This window comes from Miscanthus floridulus, chromosome 19 (assembly GCF_019320115.1).
Source record: "Miscanthus floridulus cultivar M001 chromosome 19, ASM1932011v1, whole genome shotgun sequence".
Lineage (NCBI taxonomy): Eukaryota > Viridiplantae > Streptophyta > Magnoliopsida > Poales > Poaceae > Miscanthus > Miscanthus floridulus.
The window spans coordinates 99,434,806-99,446,710 of NC_089598.1; the positions used below are offsets into that span (position 1 = coordinate 99,434,806).

Genomic DNA, 11,905 nt, shown 5'->3' on the forward strand with positions numbered 1-11,905 from the left:
CGTCGAGCGGTGTGTATGAATATGTATGATCGGTAGCTAAAAAAGTTATGTTCAATGACTTTTTTTTCACTTTCGCCATTAGACGCATGGTGATAATGAGGTGCCGGAGGTCCGTGACCCATCAATCCATGACGAACAACAGATTTCCGTCATGAATAGACTGAAGCGACGTCGCGAGAAAAATGGATCGAAATAGATAAGCGAATTTGTATTGGTGGTACCAGGTATACAACAAAGATAACATATATGAACTTTTTTACTATGGTTGGGGAGGCATCAGGAAGCGTTAGCTGTGTCAATAATTGATGGGCCCATATGAGGGAATGCGTTGAGAGGCGTCAATAAGGGAGGCGTTGGTTGTGTCTATGGTCGGTGGGCCCATATGCGCCGTAACGCCTCCCAACGCCTCCAAAGTTGAGAGGATTAGGACTTCAAATAAAAGAGTGACAATTCCTTTTTTGTAGTTATTTTTTTTAATCAAGGGTAAAATGGTAAATCCATAATTATAAAAATAATGTTTTGAGTAGTATAGTTGGGATGTATGATTTAAGTACTATAGTAAGATGAATATTTGCTTTTAAAAAATGATGAATATTTTTGTCTTTTTAGGGTTCATTCGCCGCCGGCCCGCCGCCGTCCGCGGGAGGACCTCGACGCGCTGCGCCGCTCCTGCGTCGTCTCCGGCGAGATCTAGGCCTGACCCCTCCTCACCACCCTCAGCTCCCCAGCCGAGCACATGGAGGCCGCGGCCGCCGCCGTCCGCCATCCGTCCGCGGGAGGACCTCGACGCGATGCGCCGCTCCTGCGTCGTCTCCAGCGAGATCCAGGCCTGACCCCTCCTCACCAGCCCTCAGCTCCCCAACCGAGCCCATGGAGGCTGCGGCGGCGACTGCGCTCCCGGTCACGGCGGCGGCGGCCGTCCCAAGGAGTTGAACCAGGATTGCGCTCTCGGTCACAGCGGCGGCGGCCGTCCCCGCTGTCGGGAGGGTCTCGTCGCGTGCTCCCAGGTCCCGTAGTGTCCCTCTGCCTCGTCCGCGCCGGCATCCATGGCTCCCTCCGCCTCGTCCGCGATGGACCCGCCGTGCAGGAGACAAAGGCTGTTGCGGCGGCGTGAGTGGCCGCGGGTGGGCTAATGGCGCGGCCGTGCGGGTCATCAAGATGTTGCCGCGGAGTTCTTCAGCCTCTCGTCGTCCTTCCCTTGCTCATGGAGCCGCAGAGGCAAGGAAGGTGACTCTTTCTGAAGGTTGCCCCTGTTGTCTCCTTAAAATCAATGCATCCATACTTGACTAGAGCACATTCAGACTAATAGATGTGTGAACAGTGACATTCAGAAACTTATTGATCCCTAAACTTAGCTCTGAACTTTATTTGAACTTAGTTCTAAACAAGATTACTTTGTTCTTATTAAGCTTCTTGTGAATTGTGTATATGATAAATTGAGCTGCTCTCTAAACATTCTAGTGATGAACAATATAATCTTTGCTGAGAAAAAGCTTGAGTTGTGTATGTGATAATGTGTACCTGACCAAAAATATTAGTTGAGATAAATAGCCTGTATTTCCACTAGATAAATAGCATGTTGCCTCTTATCTGTTTTTGTTCAGATAGTAGTAGTTGCCTCTGCTGCCATTCTGAATACGGCCAATTGTGCTTATTCTATTCCCTGCGTTTGCTTTATATATGGTACAGCTATATATCAGAAAAATGATACCAGACGTAATACATACAGGAAGTAGTGTGTTCAATCAGTCTCTGAATTTGTCAATTCGTGTTGCCTATTGTCTGTATGCTTTCTGAAATTTCAGTACATAATTGTTGGTCTGTACTTTCAAAACTAATGTTATTTTAACTAGTGTGAAGCTAAGTGCAGAAACGTAAAATATTTTAGTTGTGTTATTTGGACCTTCAAGAACCTGACTCGAAGACCAAACAAACTAATAGCAAACATTTGGATATGGTAGATGAAGAGTCGGAAGATGACGATGACTATCAAGTCCCTGAAGCTGATTTGGAGGTGAATACCTGTTTTACAGTCACGCCCTAAAAACATTCACCCAACTTTTGTACTTTGCCAAAAGTTTTGTTGTTCATCACTTCACAGTTTCATTGCAATTCATGTACAGGAAGAACCTACCAAATCCGACAGTGATGCTAAGAGCTCAGGTTATTTTTTTTCAAATTTCCATTATTTTAGTTTGATTGATGACTTTATAGGTTGCCCAGTTATGTCTTAACCTGACCTCTTTGCCATTCTATTTGGTGGTCCTTCAGACCCAATAGATTTGTCTTGGTTTTCGGGCATTATTCGTCAGGATACAAATGAGAAAAGTCGTAACTGTTGGGCAATACCTGATAGCAAGATCTTTAAAGTTCGTAGCAAGACCTTTCCACATGACAAATCAAAGGTCCAGGCGTTCAAGTGACACAATTGGTTTATTTTCTTTTTGTAGCCTAGCGGGCAATCAAGTGTTTAGTATTTTGTCATTTGACTTGCAGGTACCAGCAGGGAAGTATATTATGGAGCTCGTAGCGATTGACTGGTTTAAGGACACCAAGCGTATGGATCACGTTGCTAGGCGGAAAGGATCTGCGGCTCAGGTCAGAAAACCTGTCATGGTTGCTTAATGGCACATTCCTATCTTAGCCCACTTTTTCTATAACCGCAATGCAAACTTGGAATAGTAGAATACCATTGTCTCGGAGGACTGTTGGTTCAACCAAAACTTTCCTTTCAAATAAAATACCATTGTTGCATATGGATTTAGATTAGTGTTCCTGCTCCTAACTAATACAGTGCTTCTGCTACATGATGATTTCAACTGAACCTTTACTAATGTAGGTTGCTGCTGATAAGGGAATGTTCACTTTCCTGGTAAACATACAAGTAAGCTCCTGTTCTAAAAATCCCTCCATGTTCATTTCTTTCTGTCCTGCTTGGATCTTTTCTCATAGAAACGTGACCGCACAGAGCACAAAAGAAAATAAAGATAAATTGGTGCCTTGCACAACAATCTGCATGTTTTTTAAATGACTAATTGGTATTTGATTCATAAATCATACAGAGTAGTTCATAAACATTACAAACAAGAGCAGGTGCGAATACATTGAAAATTTACTTATGACAGACATTCTTTGCGTGATTGTTATTTATAACTTTCTCAACTAATTTTGAGAATTGAATGATAAACTTATGGATTTCTTCCAAGTTTGTTCCTATTGCTGATTTTTCTTCTATACTTAGGTTATGCTCTTTAAGTCACTGTTCTCCTGCAGATTCCTGGACCAAGTCATTACAGCTTGGTCCTTTATTTTGTCTCAAATTCCTTGGAGAAAGGATCACTGTTGCAGCGTTTTTGCCGATGGTGATGATGATTTCTGAAACAGCAGACTGAAGCTTATCCCCTCTGTTCCAAAGGTCTGTTCCAGTGTGAAGTCATTCAAAGTGTTCTTTGTAATCCGTTCTCACTTTAGCACGTTCAAATTCTCCAGGGGTCTTGGATAGTGCGGCAAAGTGTTGGAAGCACACCTTGCTTACTGGGGAAAGCCGTGGATTGCAGCTATTTGCATGGTCCTGACTACTTAGAAGTAAGTCCCTTCATCAGTAATAGTTCCAATTTAAATTCTTTTAGTTGATGAGGTCACAAGGGACATACATGGGGACATCCCTTGGTATATGCTTTTAGCGGACGATGTAGTGCTAGTTGATGAAAGCCGAACATGAGTGAATCAGAAACTGGAGTTATGGCGGGAGACTTTGGAGTCCAAAGGTTTTAGACTCAGTAGAACTAAAATTGAGTATATGAGATGTGACTTCGGCACTACTATTCGGGAGGAGGAAGATATTAGTTTGGAAGGTCAAGTAGTGCCTAGGAAGGATACCTTTCGATATTTAGGATCAATGCTACAAAGAGACGGGGATATTGATGAAGATGTTAGCCATAGAATCAAAGCAGGGTGGATGAAGTGGCGGCAAGCATCTGGTGTCCTATGTGACAAAAGGGTACCACAGAAGCTAAAAGGCAAGTTTTATAGGACGACGATTAGACCTGCTATGTTGTATGGTGCAGAATGTTGGCCTACGAAAAGACGACATGTCCAACAGATAAGTGTCGCGGAAATGTGTATGTTGCGTTGGATTTGCGGTCATACAAGAAGGGATCGAGTTTGGAACGATGATATACGTGATAAATTAGGGGTAGCACCAATTGAAGAAAAGCTTGTCCAACACCGGTTGAGATGGTTTGGACATGTTCAACGGAGACCTCCAGAGGCATCGGTGCGTAGTGGAATCCTAAGCCAGGATAGTAACGTGAAGAGAGGCAGAGGAAGACCGAAGTTGACTTGGATAGAGGCAATAAAAGGAGACTTGAAAAGATGGAATGTACCCAAAGATTTAGCCTTAGATAGGAGTGCTTGGAAGACAGCTATTCACGTGCCTGAACCTTGATTGCTTCTGCTGGGTTTCAACTCTAGCCTACCCCAACTTGTTTGGGACTTAAAGGCTTTGTTGTTGTTGTTGTTGTAGTAGTAGTTGATGAACAGCGAAATACATTCTATTGGTCATGTGTGAACATGGTTCAGTTGAATTCAGATTGAACAAGTAGAACGTCACATTCTTTTTGGTCATGCACGGACTACAAACCTATGATGAATACATTCTTACACCGTGACAATTCTGCAGGTGGATGTAGATATTGGTTCATCCGCGGTAGCCTGGCCGTATTCGAAACCGAATCTGTTTAGAGGGGTTGAGATCTGTCCATATCCGAGTCTGGATATCCAACATCCGATACCGTATCCGTATCCGAATACTCAAATCGCATATTTATGATGTCGATATCCAATCATATCCTATCCGACATAGTTGACACTATCCGTATTCGAATCCGAATCCGGATAGAAATATAAAAACAAATATAATATCGGTGATATCCGTCCGTATCCGATCCGTTTTCATCCCTAGGTACTGGGCTTGGTGTTTGGTATTGTTACCACCTCGGTAGTTGACATGACGTTTCTTATACAGGTAAATGAAACCCCCATAGACAATCTTTGTTTCTTTCTGGCTCTAGTTCACTCTGCCAAATGCTTGTTTTCTGACTGTTGCATTGCACCTGCAGGCAAACACATACGACGAGCTCCCAGAGCAGCTCCTAGCACGGCTATCACACATCAAACCTTCCGCAGGAGTGTATCCTGACCTTGAAAACATTTCCTGAGCGGGACAAATCAATCTGTGCGGAAGGCGTCCATGACCAGTTTAAGGATACAGCAACAACACGGTAGTACTTGACACGCTGAAAAACAGAAGAACACACAAAGGAAGCAGACGTGGACACAGTAGTACTACATTGCAACAGGAGCATGCACATGAGTTTATCTTAAAAAAACAGTGTTTTAAATCGCTAAACCGGCCTCGAGAAAAAGCAGCTGCTATAGCGGAAGATTTAAAACCCTGAAAAAACAGAAACAGAATTGTTAGAAACATTGATGGATAATGCCTGCATATATATATATATATATATATATATATATATATATATATATATATATATATATATATATATATACTTTTTTACTATGGTTGGGGAGGCATCACGAAACGTTAGACGTGTCTATGACTGGTGGGTCCATACGAGGGAAGGCGTTGGGAGGCATCAATGAGGGAGGCGTTAGATGTGTCTATGATCGGTGGGCCCATATGCGCCGTAACGCCTCCCAATGCCTCCAACGTTAAGGGGATTAGGACTCCAAATAAAAGAGTGATAATTCTATTTTTCGTAGTTCTTTTATTTAATCAAGGAGAAAGAGGTAAATTCATAATTATAAAATTAATGTTTTGGGTAGTATAGTTTGGGTGTATGATTCAAAGTCATATAGTTAAATGAATATTTTTTTGAGTAGTATAGTTAGGATGAATAAAAGTAGTATAGTTAGATAAACATAACATTTTATTTTTAGGGTTCATCCACGCCATCGCCTCTGCCGCCGCCGCCTACCTCCGTCGGCGCTCCCGACCTCGCGCTAGGACATCCAGGCCGCCGAGCTGCATGGCCCGCTCGGACGGCCTCGTCCGGGCGGCTGCCGGATCGGGTAGGCGCGACGCGATTTGCTTGGTCACGCGCGGGGCGCGCGAACGCGGGCTAAGTCGAGCGGTGGGGAGCGCGGTCACCCGGCCAGCTCGGAAGCCTGGCCAGAGCGGAGGGGAGGGACGGAGGAGAGGGATGGAACTGACGGGTGGGGCCGCTGTGGCAGTGAGGTCCAATCGACGACCCACGGATCCTACCAGAGCGGAGAGAGAGACGGCGGGGAGCACTACTCTAGCACTCCGCCCCCATGCTGCTCGTCGACGCTACTCCAGCACCCGGCGCTGGAGTCGGGCCAGCCGCGCCCGGCGGTTCTCGTCCGGCCGCACGACACGGATAAGCATGAGCCTCCGCGCGGGCATCGTCAGGCTGCCCAACGTTGGCAAGTCCACCCTCTTCAACGCTATTGTGAGTAATTAAGCTTGCTTGTTTCGTTGCTTCCTGTTCTTGGGTGGATGTCGGTGGACCCTAGTTGTTCGACGTTTTGCCACAGACATTCTTGTGGAACGGCTGATACTGTAGGTCTGTATAATTTGTAAGAGTCAATAAAGTTCACAAATATCCTGATCTTTTCTGTTGTTCCGCTGCTGCACAAGTTTCCCTCGGACTTGTTGCCATAAAGTGTTTCAAATGGAGAAATGTATGTGATATACATAGGACAGGTTCTTCCCATGAATATAATATGTTCTCAGTTTTGTTGTATGCATCTAAACTACAAGAAGCTTTTGAAGAAATTTCTGTGACATGTTGAATTAAACAATTGTAACAAAAATGTTGAACTCTTTCTACTCTAAAAATTCAATGAATCAACATACTTTGAATTATGGGAAAATTGGCTACAGGACAATGAAAGTGGCCTCTCTTTGTGTATCCACTATGTGGTTCCTGCTATACAATTATTCCCTCCAAGGGCTACCATTGAATCGCCCTATGCGTCGCACTCGTTTATTCAAAGATTCGGTGCTCTCCAAAGTGACAACAGGAGTTTGGACATTCCTTCGCGATCGTCCTCTTTTCGTACTTTCAGCTCCCGATGCTGTATTTTCTTCCTAATAAGCACGAAAAACACCAATAGAGATCTTATATATTCTTCCTAATATTTCACTCAAGTAAGGTATATTTCAGAATGATGCTCATCATTTGATTTCGGATGGTAGAGCAGTTGATTCAATATTTATAATGGCTCTGAGTCAGAATTTTGTTACAGATGGTGCTTCTAGAAAAACACCTTCGAGTATGTTTATAAAAAACTGAGAAGCCGATATATGTATAGTTGATGGAATCAGTGGGCATCCTGCTTTCATCCTTCACATAGTACCCACTACTCAGGTTTCTTCTTGGCACTAAAAAAACCATTGTTTTACACTGACCACTTCCTAGTAGAACAAACTGTTAATTTGAATTGTTGGAATGCATTTGTTCATTCATAATTGTAGGTTTTTCTGTGAAGGTCTTCTGAAAAAATTCAGGTAATAGTTGGATCTCTTGTCATCTCTGGTTTCTGCTCCTTTTTTTTTTGATTGCTTGTCTAGTTAATGCATGATCATAAAGTTGTGCAATCTGTTTCTGGAGTTATCAATCAGTTGAGTTCCTTCTCTTTGCTTTCTGGTTGGTTAGCTAGCCAATGTCTTTCTGGTTGGTTATCAATCAGTTGAGTCCCAACCAAGTTGGGGTAGGCTAAAATTTTATATTTCAAGTGATTCGAGGCAAGTACACCTTACAGAACAAGAGTTAATGTGAGCATCTATTATGGAACTGGGAGGATTTGGTTATATGAGATAGCTGTGTAGTTGGTGCTATAAAAGTACTTTGCAACATTCACTGAAACCTTGCAGTGTGGTCTGCTTATTTCTTCTTTATGGTGGTTAATTCAGTTAATATTTAGACATTTAGATTATTTTGGCTTTTAATGGATGCAGGTGTTCCTTGTGTATTTGGTGTTCTAACCTGTGAAGACATGGATCAGGTAATTCATGATTTGGTTATGTACATGTACATCTTATCAATTGTTACATGCCACCAGATCATGTTTGGTAACCCAAAGCAGGGCTAGTTCTTCATTGTTAGTGGATATGTGGCCCACATCCTATACATGTGGAAACCAATCAGTTCCTGAGGACTCTGTTCAAAGTTTTGTTCGAAAAATCAATTGCTGTTTGAGCTGTGTTATGTTCATTTTATGTCAAGAGTAAAGTGTTTGTTGCTGGACAAAATGCTATTGTTCAAGTTCCCAAGCCATTTAACTTATTTTGAGTAGTGCCAACCATTTCTACATGACCTGTAAAGTAGTGACATCTTTAATCCAGATTGGCCACATTAGCAAAGCAGAGGTTTCACTCAAGTATTCCTTTCTGATGAGAAAGTTTCTTGTCAATAGTGTGACCCTTTTTTGTTGATTATCTGACTACTTTTCAAAACATGTGCACTATTTTGCTCCTTATCAAAATCCTGCTGAGAATGCTAAATCAAATGCTACAAGCGCTCAATCGTGCTGGTGGCAAGGCAGGAAACAAGGGTGCTGAAACTGCTCTTACTGCCGTAAGTAAACCTTCCGTCGGCAATCTTAATTTCAAATAAACATAGATGTACTATTAGTTGACAAACTCAAGTTCCCTACAGATTGAGATGGCCTCTCTGTTCCGCATCACTTAGGTTGACACTTTGTGTATTCTGATTTCTATACACGAGGCGACTGCATTTCTTCCTATCAAGAGTTTTGGCTAATAGAGCTTTTCCACGGCTAGTATAATTATTTCCAAATCTGTTGGTCCGGTGCTGATTGGTTGCTTTCTTTCTTTGAAATTTGAAAGCTCACAAGACATGTTTGTAAACCTGACACCATGAATAATTGTCGCCAATAATGAAATACGGTTATGAATAAAGTTGCACGAGTTGCACTAGTGTTTGTTATTATGGATGAGAGCATGAGAGTTTTGGGGTGAGGTCTACCATGGTTTTTTTTTTTTTTTGGTGAGGTCACCTGTGAGAACTGAAAAGAAACACAGTCAGGCCCCACTCGCTGCTCCAGCAGAACTCTCCATAGGCGGGCATGCACATTATGCTCCAACAGATGCGCTCGTGAATTCGTGATGGCTTTGCGTCAGGTGTTCACTGCATTTGCGTGGTTTCAATTTGCATCCCAGAGGGCAACTCAAATGGCATTGGAGTTTTTGTGAACGTGGACATGCATGCTGCTTGCTGCGCCAGTATGGGACTACAATGCAAGCGCAAACCGGAATTTTCTACCTTCCGATCTTATCCTGACTATAAAATTAGCCACAAATGCCAAATCTTATTGCATATCATGTACAGGAATCGTAAGTCTTGAAATAGCTGTAGAACTAATGCAAAGCCTATTGGCCTCTCCTGTAAGTGCTAATGCCTGGTAAAGATCTAGTCTAGTACTATCCATCAAGCTAAAACCAGGACATAGCCGACTGTGTTTATGGCGATACCCGAACATTGGTGTCGACACAACATTGAGGAACTGTATTACTGTAATACTGAAGGTGAGAGGTCCGCCCTCCTCAGCTATATACAAGCACAATTGACAATCTTCATCACCAGACAGTAATGACGGACTGCACGCCCTAAATTGTTTCCAAAGCGTGTTACAGATCTCAACTGGTGGTGTCGTCTTCTCGAACTCGCACTTCTGTATCTTCTTCCCATTCTTGTCAATGGTATCTGATTAAAAGCTAAGGACTTTCGCAATGCCATGACTTTTTGTTAATGTTCGCTGTTAGAGAAAGCTGATATGAAGTGCAAAAACTAAGCAGCATAACCTTTTACATTTAACATGAGTCATATTCTTTTCTCTGAATAGGGAAAACCACAATAAACTGAAAGGATACAGCTTGAGATCTTATCCTGGTCTTCCAAATTTGGGAAGATATTTGTAACTAACACACACATGCAAAGTTTATATCTGCATAAGAATAAGTGAGTGAGTTATTTTAACTCAGAAACAGGGTAGGCAATAGAGATAATACTGTTATAGCTCGATTCATGTTGAGCTAAGAGGCACAATTCAAAATTTGAACAAGTACTATTCAATTAATTTTGAGTAGTGTTTACCACAATGTTGCTGTAATATTCAAAAGTGGAGGAAAGATAATACAATCACACTGTACAAAGCGGGATCTAAAGATGAGGCAAGACCACAGGAGGCAATGCCAACCAGCAGTAGTGTCGTCCAAGTTCAATGAGCAAAAGGAGGACATTTGTCTATTTCGATTTAAATCTTATATTATGATATTCTTTTTCTCTACTATCACCATTGCAACAGCACCATAGCACTAATATAGGTAGCTTTCATGGGATACTGTATCCATACAATTCGAACATCTCGCCAGTTTTCAAACTGAGTACAGTTACAGAAGCTGAATGTACTGGGAATTAGTCAGGAACATAAAGAATGATTCTCAACTTACATGGCCTTCCGCATGTCTTTGTCCTTCTTCTTAATAGCATCCTTCCTCTCTTCTATAGAAGCCATTTACTGGTTTGGCAGCAACCCTCCGGCGCCACACATACACTGACGCCTCGACACGGTTTGCGATTTCCAGGGCCTGGTACTCCGTGGACAGATCCAGGCAATCAAGAAGGCACTCAGGAGAGAACTGATCAGATGTTATGTAGCAGGATATGATATCACCTAAGGTTGCCCTTCCATTCTGAAATCAAGTTTAGTGCAGCATGTTCAGAACTGACACTAAGAAATGCTGTGGACATTGCACATTCATGAGTTTTGATTACGGAAGAACACATGGTATACCTTTGGTAGGGAGTCAAGATAAGATTCAGGGACCTCCATTTCTGCTAAAGCATTGCTGTTGATGGCCATGGCCAGCCTTCAGGATTTGGTTTGCACAATCACGTTTGTGCTGGAGCTGCTTCCTTGTTTTATTGTGACCGGGAGGCACGCGAGGCACTGGGAGCCACCATTTCTCATCACGGCGGTGAAAAGCCATACTAAAGGACGCAGAGCCGTCGCAATCTGGTGCAGCAATACCTTGCTCAACATAACAGAACTCTGGGTCTCTGAAGCTGGACTTTTCGATCAACTGCAATGCATTCACAGTTCAGAAAAACTCACAATGAGCATATGATCCAGATTTAATCCAACTCAAACTGGTATACAAAAAAAAATAGCTGTCTGAAAGCTCCAAACAACATATTATGTGTATTTCTATCTACACCTAAAAAATAACTAAGGTTATCGTCATATCGCCCCGCTCCTCCGGAGTCCTGCTGAGTCCGCATCGCGGCTCCGTCACCCCGCTCTCCCTCCACCGGTCACAACCAAACGGAAGTAGAGTCCATGTTGGGGACGAGATCGACAAACAGAAAAAGAAGCAGAGTCCCCGTCGGGCGCCGCGCTAGCCACGCGCGTCGCGTGGGGTGACTCCTCCCGCCGCTGCGCATCCGCGGGAGGCTCGCCATGGACGTGCTCAAGTGCGACCTCCACACACAAATAGTTTAAGTTAGGGATTGGGTTCTCAGTTTTGCACAGCAGGAAGGGAAGAGAAGGGGCATGTGAACCTGGTGCGTGCTCATCACCGACGAAGACCTGGGCACGGCTCCAACCTCCCCGCGGCCGGATGAGGGCAGCTGTGGGGTCATTGCCCCCGTGCACACACGAGGGAAGCCGTCGCTGCTACGGGCGGGGGTGAGGGTAGCCGCCGCCCCGCCACGGGCTCTGGACCTCTCCCTCTCGGGGCTCGATCTGGAGTGCGAGGCTAGGGTTTGACACACCGAGGAAGCCGCTGCTGCGCTCGATACGAGGATGGGGAGGAAAGAGGCGCGGGAGGGGACGC

General features: G+C 43.7%; 1 long non-coding RNA gene and 1 pseudogene across 2 annotated transcripts; one reads left to right on the forward strand and one right to left on the reverse strand.

Moving 5' to 3' along the window:
• Positions 1–736: 736 nt before the first annotated feature.
• Positions 737–5,219, forward strand: LOC136526475 (protein ENHANCED DISEASE RESISTANCE 2-like; annotated as a pseudogene).
• Positions 5,220–9,358: 4,139 nt separating this feature from the next.
• LOC136528385 (uncharacterized) lies at positions 9,359–11,905 on the reverse strand. Of its 2 annotated transcripts, XR_010777058.1 has the most exons (6): positions 11,631–11,905; positions 11,288–11,550; positions 10,864–11,152; positions 10,520–10,762; positions 9,941–10,014; positions 9,359–9,773 (listed from the first exon to the last, which is right to left on the reverse strand). It is a non-coding gene; the product is annotated as an uncharacterized lncRNA (long non-coding RNA). The 2 variants fall into 2 exon arrangements; XR_010777057.1 differs by having other exon boundaries at positions 10,864–11,550.